This window comes from Acomys minous, assembly GCF_964271855.1.
Source record: "Acomys minous genome assembly, chromosome: 5".
Taxonomy (NCBI): Eukaryota; Metazoa; Chordata; class Mammalia; order Rodentia; family Muridae; genus Acomys; species Acomys minous.
The window spans coordinates 110,149,759-110,162,228 of record NC_140494.1 but is presented as its reverse complement, the minus strand read 5'-3'; positions in this window follow the sequence as shown (position 1 = coordinate 110,162,228).

Sequence of the window (12,470 nt, the reverse complement as noted above, 5' to 3'; positions counted from 1 at the left end):
TAAAAATCATCTATAGATGCACATCTAGTAAGTTTTAGGACCAGAGCTTGCTTCTGACTTGTTTTTTTTTTTTTTGTTTTGTTTTGGTTTTTCGAGACAGGGTCTCTCTGTGTTAGCCTTGGCTGTCCTGGACTCAATTTGTAGATCAGGCTGGCCTCGAACTCGTTTGACACTGAAGCCTTTTAGAGGTCTTTCCCACAGACCATGGAGCACAGGAAGTAGTGATGAACTTGGTTGTCCATGAGGAGACAGAGCAGCACCTGGTGGTGCTGTAAACCCAGCACTCAGAGGTAGAGGCAGTGGCAGGCAGATCTCTGTGTTCAAACTCAGGCTGGTCTACAGAGTGAGTTCCAGGACAGCCAGGGTTACACAGAGAACCCTTGTCTTTAAAACAAACAAACAAACAAACAAACACACACACAACAACAACAAAAGAAGTGAACACCCAGGTTGGAAAGTGACATCAGTGGTCACACAGCAACACACTGCCTGCTGGCTTATGAGCCAAGGAGCGTGGGTCACAGGAACAGTGGCCTTCTGCCCTTCTTAGAAACAGAGAGCATTTTTTGTGTGTGTGTCTGACGGTGAGAAGATGGCAGCAGGTATGAATGCAGTGCGTGGAGGAGTGAATGACAATTCCCTCTGGCAGGGACCTAGGTGGGAACAGCACCTGCAGGGCTCCCAGATGTCTCCATGCAGAGGAACCCTGGGGTGGTGACCCACTTCCCAGCTGCCTCTTCTGTCAGACACGTGTGCGTCTCAAGCCTATGTGTTTGCATGCGTGGTGGAACCAGGCTGCTGACAAGAAATGGAAATCACGTCTCCCGCAGCAGCCTGACAGCAGGGAGCACACTGATGAGTGGATCCAGTGGCTGCAGGGAGCTGGCACCTCGCAGCCCTGAGCACCGTGACTGTGGTGATAACTGTGGGGCTTGTTTAGTCTTTTATAAGAGGATTCTCACCTATCCCAGCCTCGCACAGTGGGCTGAAGAAATCCTGCAGGGAGACAGTATCTGAACAGAGACCTCAAAATGCACCATTCCAGAGTGTGGCTGGTTGCTTGGTTTGATGTCCGGGTAAGTGCAGTGTGACGGCCATGATGTCTGACTGTCCAGCACACCACGGTCATGCCCCACTGTGCACCAGGCCAGTGAATGATCCTTAGTTCACACTGGCACAGGCAGAAGATGAATGCATTTCGCAGAGGACAGGAGGGTGCTTCATCGTGCAGGTGCTGGCTTGATTTTGCTGGTGGGAAAACATTTGGTCTCATCTTCCACCAGCTCTAGAAGCTCCCAACCTGTGCTGTTTATTTGGAAAAATCTGCATATTTTACTCCGGTAGGAAGGAAACAAACCCTGTGATATACGCTTTATTGTACAGCTGGATCCGCCTTCCTTCCTTCCTTCCTTCCTTCCTTCCTTCCTTCCTTCCTTCCTTCCTTCTTTGCAAGTCAGGGTCTTATATAGTCCTGGCTGGCTTTGCATCTTTGACCCTCCTGACTTCACCTCCTGAGTGCCGAGACTCTAGGTACATGATGGCATGTTACTTATGCAGTGATGGGAACTGAACCCGGGGCTACTGTGAGCGATGGATAACTGCTCTGCCAACAGAGCTGTAATTTTTTGATTATTCTATTATTTGTCCTCAGTTACCAATAGTCTTCCTGAGATTGCAAAGGAGGTTTGCAGAAGAAGGGTCCCCTCCCTGTGCAATTGCTAAATCAAGGCCCTTTTAGCTAGGTAAACTGTTATTTTCACCTTTCCTGTGTGTTTCATGAGTGAATATCATACAAACACCCCTTTTCTCCTTGTGTTTCGCCTGATGAGTTTAGGCCTCATTAATGATTCTGCTTGGATCAATTATTACTGTGCAGTTGGATTCACTTATAAAGACAACACAATTATCAACTAAAACAAACGAACTTGTTAGGGTTTACTGCATCCTGTGCACTCCGAACACTGTTTGCGCGATTCTCTTCATAGTTTTGGATCTGTTTGGTACAGCCTTGCCAGTTGTTAAGTACAGAGTGTTGACTGTCACACACACGTGGCTGTGTTTACAGTTTGTGTGACAGGATCTCAATGGATGCCGGATCATTCTACCTGATTCGCTCCCCTTTTTCCGGAGCAAATGGTCCCCTTGTGGCTGAACACCACCTCCTAAATTTGATCTCAGCTTAAGCTCTGTCTCCTTCTATTTAGACCGAGGATATGTGGTGTTGCTCTTTGCACCCCAGTGACTCTAATTTCTGCCCAGGATCCAGCTTTTCTTCGTGAGTGACTCAGCACTTTATTGCCTGACATTTTAAGAGAACCACTTTGCTATTAAACCGAAGCCATATATTAAAGTTAAAGCCTGAAGCAAGCATGGGTCCAACAAAGGTTAGACAAAGGTATGACAATTTGTCACGCCTCCTACCCTGTGGTGCAGGGCAGAAATGAAATGAGACTTTGGAACGGGAGTGCAATGGGGCCTCTGGCTTCAAAAGCTTGTTTGCTTTTTTTGTTGTTGTTGTTATTTTTCTTGTTTTAGACAGATGTCTGACTATGTAGCCCAGGCTGGCCTAGAACTTCCTATGCAGTCTAGGCTAGCCTTGTACATGAAGCACCCTACTCCCCCTACAGATTCTACTCTGGTGAAGCATCCAGATTCAGCCAGTCCCTCTCTTGGCTCCGTTTACAGACTAGAACATTCTGTGCTCAGATTTGGGGCCCTGGGACAGAATATTTAAGGCAGGCTTAAAACTTGAACTTCCAAATTGGGAAAGTTGTAAATCTGAAGTGAGTTGTTATTGATTTTTGTCTCATACTGAGGAAGAATGGATGAGCTGGGGAAGACAGCCTTCCTGTGTGAGCACCTAGCAGCAGCCTGTCAATCGAGCCGCCGTCTTCCTCCCTCATTTATTTCTAGCTCACAGAGGTGCCAAAGCTTCCTCTGCCTCAGAACGCGCAGGCCAGAAAAGCAGTGGCGGCTATTTTAGCTTACGCCTTTTCTGTCTGTGTCTACTTACACAAAAAGAGTGACCTGGGGCACTGCCTTTCTCCAGCCTTGATGCATCTTGTTCTTTCAGAGAATGGGAGGGAGGCAGAGGTAACCAGGGTGAGAGAGCTGCAGCTGCAGAGTGGGAGGGAAGAAGAAAGCTGATGCAGCCACTTCCTTCTCTGTCCCTTTCCAGTGCCTCCTCAGTGCTATTATTTTGGGAACTCCAGTTACACTAAGGAGGCCCCAGCTCCCTGAAGATTCTGCTCACCTCTTCCAGTGGATCACAACCTTGTTTGCTCCTTACCAAGCAGTCTTAATTAAAGTTGACATCACCCACAGCCCCTGGACCATCTCTATCTTCCACAGGCTTGCATAACATTGCATACAGAGCTAAAGTTAGTACCATCCATCCATCCATCCATCCATCCATCTATGTATCCATCCATTCTTCCATCAGTTACTTATTGATGTATCTTCTAAGCCAGGTTAGGCATTGTGTTCAGCATCCATCACTTTGGCATATCCATAGGTCCCTGCTTAGGCCAGCATGACCTGTCAGACAGTGGACAGCTTTTAGGGCTGGCTTCAGTCTCATTATGCTACTCTGTTGTGTAGGGACATTATACTGGCAACTATCTCTCCTGGCATCACATGGTCACCTGCCTACACAAATCAGTACTCACCTACAGGCCGTGTCAGAGTGCACCACACCAGTATCCAGCAGAAGAGGTCCTCTTCACTGACCCCTGGTGGCGGGGCAGCCCTAACCACAAGTCCCTATTGCCACTCTGAAGAAGAGGACAAGCACAGTAATTTCTCACCTGTGACAAAAGCATGCACAAACCAAACACTCTACTGTGAGTCGGTGGTGAAGTGCCACTGGGAGGGAGGGGAGGGGAGGGAGAGAGTGTGGGGGAGGGAGAGTCTGGAAAGGGTCCAGAAGTGGGGGAACTTGAGCTATTACATGAAGCTGAGTAATTATGTCACCAGATTTGAAATTTAGAATTTCTGTGCTCTCTCTCTCTCTCTCTCTCTCTCTCTCTCTCTCTCTCTCTCTCTCTCTCTCTCTCTCTCTCTCTCTCCTGCCCCCTCAACAAGAACAATTTACTGTGTAATTTTCTTCAGGTTGGGGCTGGGGTTGGTGCTATGTAGGCGCCTCACATGATGATGTGCCACGTGGGACAATATAGCCCAAGGACACATAAGACAAGACATTTCTCTCATTTCACCTTGGTACTCAGTCCCATCCAAGTGTGACAGAAGGAGGAGAGACCATACCTCAGGACATGTGAATCATAAAGCTCAGGCCCAAAGGGTAATGTATTAACTTTGTATCCTTGTGTTTGGAAAACCCAAAAGAATGGGCTTTAGGATACATTTGCCCAGAGGAGAGAGCAGGCGTCAGGCTTCCCATTGTTCCACAGTCTTACCTGATTAGAACCAGCTCCCGGGGGTGTGTGTGTGTCGGGGTACAGAGCTCTCCCTGTGAACTCTGAAGATAGCGACTCCCTAGTTCCCAAATAACCCCAAAGGCAGGTAGACTGTACGCCACTCTGGCTTCAGAAAGGCAGAGCCGAGTAATGAGATGTACCCGGCTGTGACATTAAATGGGATTTATTTTCATCATCTCAGGTTTCCTGTTGTGTGGCACCCTCCTTCACCACCTGCATGTACAGTCATATTTTAGGATACAACTCCAAGGGTTTCAGGCTCTCAGAAATAATGGCATTGTGCTGTCACCACATGGATGTGTCCTTTCCAAAGGCACAAAACAGGAAGGTGACCTGCCAATTCAGAGGAAGGCAATAAACCACACATTCAATTAGGATGACGGCGTACATTTAATCACAATTGTTTAATGGTATTTGAGATTTCTTATTTAATCAGTAATGAGACTACCTAGCAATTAATGCTCATGAAATCATGCTGCCCTTACCAGCACAGTGTTGATTTTAAACTAATCTTCCTGTTTTATATCCTATTTTTTATTTCTACAGTTAATAAAGTTGCCATAATGAGTTGTATTAAAACATCAATTTCTTCTTTTGTTGAACCCACAAGTTTATTGCAGGCTTGAGTCAAAACACTGAGGCGATTCTCAGGAATGTGGATTTGGGGTTTTAAGGTGCTGCTTGCATGGAGAAGTCATGTGTAGGAGATGTCTTGGCTCACGGCCGGTAAGTTCTTCCGGAATTTTTTTTTTTTTTTTTTGGTGCCTACTGGAGGAGTCTGAAGACGAGGACCAGTTCATGGGTAAATGCTGAGGCGATATAGACCCTCAGCTCAGAAGGACTCATGCTTGGTTTAATGTTCCGTGTTGCTGCCTTGAAAGCTTGAAAGTCTGAGCATCTACTGAACCAGGACCCTGACTTCTCATTTGGTGCTGCTTCCAGCATATTGTACCCTTTCCCGAGGATGGGTCAGGATAGGCCTCAGCTGAGGGAGAAGGTGATCTGTGAGTGGCTTGCCCAAGTCCTCTTTGGAGCCGTGGGTGAGCTAGGACCTGACGCTGGGTTTCTCACGTGGTCTTTGTCCTTGAAGATCCATCTCTCGCATTCCTAAAGCCCAAACTGTATGTGAAAGGGAGATTCATGGATGCTGTCTTTGGGGAAGAGAGAAGGCTTATTGTGGGGCTGGAGAGGCATCCCAGAGAGTGAGATCACTTATCTTGCAGAGGACTAGAGTTTAACTCCCAGCACCCACAATGGTGGCTACAACTGTCTGTAACTCCAGTTCCAGGGCATCGGATACCCTCTTCTGATCTCTGCATGCACTTGTACACACACACACACACACACACACACACACACACACACACGCGCGCGCGCGCGCGCGCGCGCACACACACACACACCCCTACACATGCACACATATATGTGCATGCACACACATAGATAATAATGAAAACTCTTACCTTAACTAAACAAGAGCGAAATCCTTTCCTTATTTATTTATTTATTTATTTATTTATTTATTTTTTGGGATAGCCACTTTTGAAAAGTTCTAGTGCTAGCTGGTGTTTATACCCAGATGTTAGTCCAAACTATGCTGATTTTGTGCTCTCATCTGCTACAACAAACCCTATGAGCAAGGTACTGTGACTAAGCCCAACTTGGAAATTGAAGCAAGAGAAATTAAGTCTGCTTCCCTAGCCTACCAGAACACTATAGGGCTTAGAGAGCTAGCCTTCCATGTGTGCAGGCGTGGTGAGTCCACATGTACAGGCATGATGAAGCCCATGTGTGCAGGCGTGGTGAGTCCACATGTGTCAGCATGGTGAGTCCACATGTGTCAGTATGGTGGAGTGCATGTGTGCAGGCATGGTGAGTCCACATGTGTCAGCATGGTGGAGTGCACGTGTGCTGGCATGATGAAGCCCATGTGTGCTGGCATGATGAAGCCATGTGTGTCAGCATGGTGGAGTGCATGTGTGCAGGCGTGGTGGAGATGGGCTCTAGAGAGGGGCAGCTCTGCACTTGTTATGCCTGCTGTTTGTTAGCATCCCGGTCTCAGACAAATCATTTAAACTCTCTCTGTGTTCCAGTTTGCTCATTTGCAAAGGGAGGAAAATAGAATCTGAGGAGATTGGTTTGAAAGTTAAAGAATGAGTGGGCAGCATCTGGCCTGGTGCCTGACACTGGAAGCAGCTAAGTGCAAGGTCATTCCTCTGTTCTCGTAAGAATGTCTGTGTAGGGGTTGGAGAGATGGCTCAGAGGTTAAGAGCACTGGGCTGCTCTTCCAAAGGTCCTGAGTTCAATTCCCAGCAACCACATGGTGCCTCAAACCATCTATAATGAGACCTGGGGTCCTCTTCTGCCCTGCAGGGACACATGCAGGCAGGATACTGTATTATTATATTATTATATGAATAATAATGACAACAATAACAACAACAACAACAACAACAATAATAATAATAATAATAATAATAATAATAATAATAATAATATGTCTGTGTAGCCAAACATTGGGGTGGAGTGCAGGTAGTCTTATGGAAGAGTTGGGGGATATAAGGACCTGGAGGGGACAGGAGCTCCACAAGGAGACCAAATAGAGCCAACAAATCCAGGCAGAGGAGGCGGGTTCCTGCAGAGACTGATGCACTAAGCAAGGACCATACATGGTGAGGACCTAGACCCTCTGCTCAGATGTAGTCAATAGGCAGCGTCTCCTTGTGCATTCCATAACCTGGGGAGTAGGGGCTATCTCTGACATGGACTCTGGCCCCCACATGTTGATCACTTCCTGCTGGCAGGGTGGCCTTGCCAGGCCACAGAGAAAGAGGATGCAGGGAGTCCAGAAGAGAGTTGATAGGCTGGGGTCAGATGATAGGGGTGGAGGGCTCCCCCTTTCTGAGGACTAGGAGAGGAGGAGAGAGGGGATGAGGGAGGAAGGATGGGAACCAGGGGGAGCTGAGGGAGGGGGGCTACAATCAGGATGTAAAGTGAACAAATTAAAAAAAAAGCCTGTGTAAGCACATACACTTTCTCACGCTTGTCCTGTCTTCCTCAGGTCTCTCTGTATAACTCAGGCTGGCCTTCAACTTATAATTCTATCTCTCCCGTGTTATAGGCATTGAGCCACTGTGTCCAGCCAAGGAAGTCTTTTTGTCTCTTTCACACACATTCATCAGGGGGAGAGCAAGGGTCAGTGACTCTTTGCAGTACAGCATAATAGCAACTTTAAATAGCACGTGCCGCCATTTTGAGGTCAGGGATATGGATATAGTTTACCTGGATTTCTGGCTCATACTTTTTAATAAGACCACAGTCAAAGTGTCTCTTGGGGCCATGATCATCTCAAGTTCCAACTGGGCCCTGGATCCATTTCCAAGGTCATTCAGGTGGTCACTGGCAGGATTTGCTGCATTGGGGGGCTGGAGGCCAACTGTAGTTTCTTGCTAGGTGACCTTTATTAGGGCAAGTGTGGCTGCAGGGAGGGGAAAGAAGAGAGGGAGGAAAGTGAGCGTTGCCTTAACTACATAGTCTGTTCATTATACACTAGCCGCTGGGTCCAGCCTAAACTCAAGGAGAGGAGAGGACACAAGTGGACAGATGCCAGGAGGCAAGGGCCAAGGACACACCCTAGAAGGTATCTACTGTAGGCTCGGTGAGCTCCCACCATCTCTCCATGCCCAATAGGGGTGTGACACTGTTAGCTCTAAAGAAGCAGAGGAATACAATCCTGCCCAGGCCTGGAAGGTGAACTGGAATATATGTGAACAGCTCTGAGGACACACGTGTTCCCACAGCATAGAGACTTGCTTAACTCCTGAGAGGGTCTATGGAGAGTTTTCATCAAGCAAAGGTTAACAAATCAAGTTGGGGTTTAAGAGCATAAGCAACTTGAAGGAAATGGGCAGTCATTGAATATTTTTCAAGCAGGGGAGTAATTTAACCAGTGATTCTTAAAATGATTATTATTAACTGGCTTTTAAATTGAAAAGGAGAAATTCATATGCAAGGTTAAAATTAAGGGCCCAGAGGGATATGTAAATAAAGAAACAGGGTTCTTTACCTTCCCTGGGTTTGTCTCAGAATTATTTTTTTTTCAGTTTTTTAGATATCTTGGGAATATTGAGGAACACACCACACAAGCATGTGCTTGAACACACACACACACACACACACACACACACACACACACACACAGACACATACACACACGCATGAGAGGGAGAGGACAGGGCAGGACATAAGGGACTTTCTTATGTACTCATTGGAGTGCTCAGGAATATTGAATGTGTGTGTGTGTGTGTGTGTGTGTGTGTGTGTGTGTGTGTGTGTGTGCATGCGTGCTATATTTCTCCCTTCATTCTAAATCAGTTATCTATGCCTTTAGCATGCATTATTCTATATGTTTTTTTCACTCCTTCATATATCTTAGAGATAATTTCATAGCATAGATAGATCTGTCTTATTGAAGGTTTTGAAAAGATTTAAGCTGGTGGCCCACTGGAATTGAGTGAATATGGCAGAGGAAGCCAGACGAACTAAGAGACTCTGAATAATTCTGATTATTTTTATTCATTTATTCACCGAACATTGATTTAGGTCTTTGCTAGGCCCTAGCCTATCAAGTCACATAAGAAACGATCTCTGCTTTCAAAGAACTGGGGGGTGAGGGGGAGCAAAAACACGCAAACACATAAATCGTGGTTACAATGGGTTTGGGTGTTGTCGCTGGGGCGAGGTGACAAGTGTCTAGACGGGGATGTCTCTGTGAGATAAAGAGCACAAAGTAGTGGGAATACTCTTTCTTTGGAAAGAACATTAATGAGTGCGGCGGGATGAAGGGTTGCTTCAGGCCCTCTCGTAACAGCTGTCATTTATTTTATATGCCCCTGCTGCCTCCTGTGCATACTGACAGGGGGCCTGATGTACACTTAGCGTCACCCCCACAGACTGAGTGGCTTGTGATACTAGTAGTTTCCCTGTCATTTCTCAACTCCTGCCTGGCTGTTGCACAAACAGTGAGCAAGTTCTTGGTTATGCGGGAAGATGGGCCTCTGATTCATTTTTGATGCTCCGTGTTACGAGGCGAGCTCCCTGGCCATCTGTTCAGAGGAGAGGCATGGCACATATTTTGATTATTTTATTTTTGTCTTAATCAAGTGGCAAGTTTCCATCTTGATGCTTTTTAACCTGAGCAGTCGTGCCTGGGAGGTGGCTGGCTGGAACAAACCAGTGCGGGAGGGAAGACGGAGGTGCCACCTGGTGCCGGGCTGGAACTGGATGTGGGTAAAGAAAGGATGCTCTGTGCATCCTTTGCACATCCTTCATTAGTGAAAGAGCTACCAGCCCTCTGATGGCCACTGCAGGGCTTAGAGCGCCAGCCTCCTGGAGCTTGGTACCCAGAACAGGGCAGATGAGAGAGGTGGTCAGGACCTGCTGGTTACAGCTGAGGACCCTGGGCAGTGCCAGCTGGAGGACCGCTCATCTGAGACGTGGAAACCTGCACCTTCCTGAAGCAGCAAAGAGAAGTAGCTGTAGCTTCCTGATTAGAAATGGCCAAAGTGCCTCCACCTAGTTACTGACATTAAGAGGTTTCAGTCTTTCCAGCCAGTGGCATTTGATGGAAAAGTCCACTTATGCTCCAAGAGCTGGTTCTCAGGATGTAAGGGGCGAGGGAGATGGAGTAGAGAGGAGCAGTCCAGCTATGCATCTTAGTTGATGTTTACTGAACGCTGAGCCTAAAATAAGGACGTGGGAGAAGTAGGTTTATCCCTGTGCAAGGGAGCTAGGGGAAGCTGGGTAGCACGTGGCTGGTAGTTCAAGCCGGCACTGTGCTCAGGCTTGCTGAGGACCTGTCGGGGGTGCTATTATCCCACTGGGGGGCTAGTATGTTTGCTCCTTTCTTTCTCTCCTTGTTTATTTTTATTTTAAATTTATGTCTGTGGTTATCTAACCTGGATGCTTGCACCCCACGTGCTTGCAGTACCCATGGCAGTCAGAAGAGGACATCAAATCTCCCGGAACTGGCATTATAGACAGTTGTTAGCCACTATATGAGCGCTGGGAATTGAACCCAGGTCCCCTGGAAAAGCATCCAATGCTCTTAACTGATAAGACATCTCTTTAAACATCCCTCCCTATCCATGTCTCGATTCTGATGGTTGAGGGCTGCTCTCTGCTTTTACAGTTCTTGAGTTCTGAGCTCCTCCAAGTGATGGGGAAAGGTCCAGGTAGGTGAGACAAGGTCAGCTATTAGCGAGAGACCCTGTCTCAAAAAACCAAGAGGGGAGCTGGAGAGAAAAGCACTTGCTGCTCTTCCAGAGGGTGTGAGTTTGATTCACCGCATCCATATTGCTCTGCTTACAACTGTCTGTAAATACAGGCACAGGTGATCTGATGCCTCTTCTGGTCTGTGAGGGTATCTTCGCGCACGTGCACACACACACAGATCTACATAAATAAGTATTAAAAACAAAACAAATCTTATAAAACCATAGCACTCAAGGAAACAACGCTTGAGGCCAACCTTTGCCTTCACACACATGCACAAACATGCACACACATAACCATGCATAGTCCCCACCTCCCAAAGATGACATTTGCTTAGAAACATCTAGCTTTGATCTCAAGCCAACTGCATCCTATCCCCGAGAAGCATAAATACACACAAAAAATTGTGCCTGTCTTTCTTCTTTTCAACTGTGGTCAGCTTTCTGTTCAGAAGGAAACAGCTTTGATTTTTTCCTGGAACAAAACTATCTCCAAAGCCTGTCCCACTGTGTTTAACCATTTGGAGCTGGCTGTCAGCCGAGAGGCACGCTTTGCCAGCATTAGTTCTGGTGATTAATGGGTAGCCCTTCCTTGCGAGGCAGGGGATGACCTTGTCCCCTTAGGGCAACTGGCCTTTTGCCATAAGCTAAATAGTATATCCTAGAGATTATTTTTGTCTCAGCTTTGCCCATCTAATTCATCCTTTTGACACTCACACATATATTCTGTAAAGCGCATTAGGCCAGTTCTTTTAAGTGGACGTTGATTCCTGAATCTTTTTGGAATTGATATTCTGAAAGTACACTTACATTAAAACAAAACAAAACAAAACAAAACAAAACTGGCTTTTGGATATAAAAACAGCTTTATTGCAAATGAAGTCACCAATAGAAACATCATACAGCTAGATTAACATAGCCACTCAAACACACACAGTTGCCCTGTCCCAAATTTGATACATCGAAATGAGCTCTGATACATTAGCATGGCCATTCTGAAGCTGTGCTGTTTCACTTGGGGGGCATACAGTCTATTAAATACATGTTTGTGCACTTATCCATCACACAAAAAAAATGACAGTTTAAAACTAGGAAACAGCACTTGGGAGGCAGAGGCAGGTGGATCACTGGGAGTTCAAGCCCAGCCTGGTTTACAAAGTGAGTCCAGGACAGCCACAGCTACACAGAAAAACCCTGTCTCACCCCCCTAAAACAACAACAAAACAAAACAAAACAACAACAACAACAACCCAAAATCAAAACCAAACCAAACCAAACCCAAACCCAACAACACTACCACAAAACAAAAACTCTAGTAAACAAGAACACAAAGGTTGTGGAAGAGGATAGAAAGGTCATTGTATTTACTGAATCTTTTTTGAGCTGCCTTGAGGTTACGGAGAACATACAGAAAGAGGAGGTGCTGGGCTCCTGAGCTGAGGTGAACAGCCTGTCTCACGGCATAGTATTTTGGAGGGTAGCCTTATTTGAGAAGCTTGTTGGTAAACAGTTCCACACAGAGAGGTTGAGAAAGGGGTTCTTGTAAGTCTGCTGAAGCTGGACCAGGTCCCAAGTGTCCTTGTGATCAGAGAAAGCATTAGTGATTAAGTCCAAAGCCGGGTCCACGGAAACAACAGGTAGGCTGTGCACAAGCTCTTCAACTCCCTACCTCAGATCAGGTCCGTGGTTTCTGACTGGCCTGATGCAAGTTACAGAAGCTGGTGAATGGCACAACAACAACAACAACAACAACAACAACAAC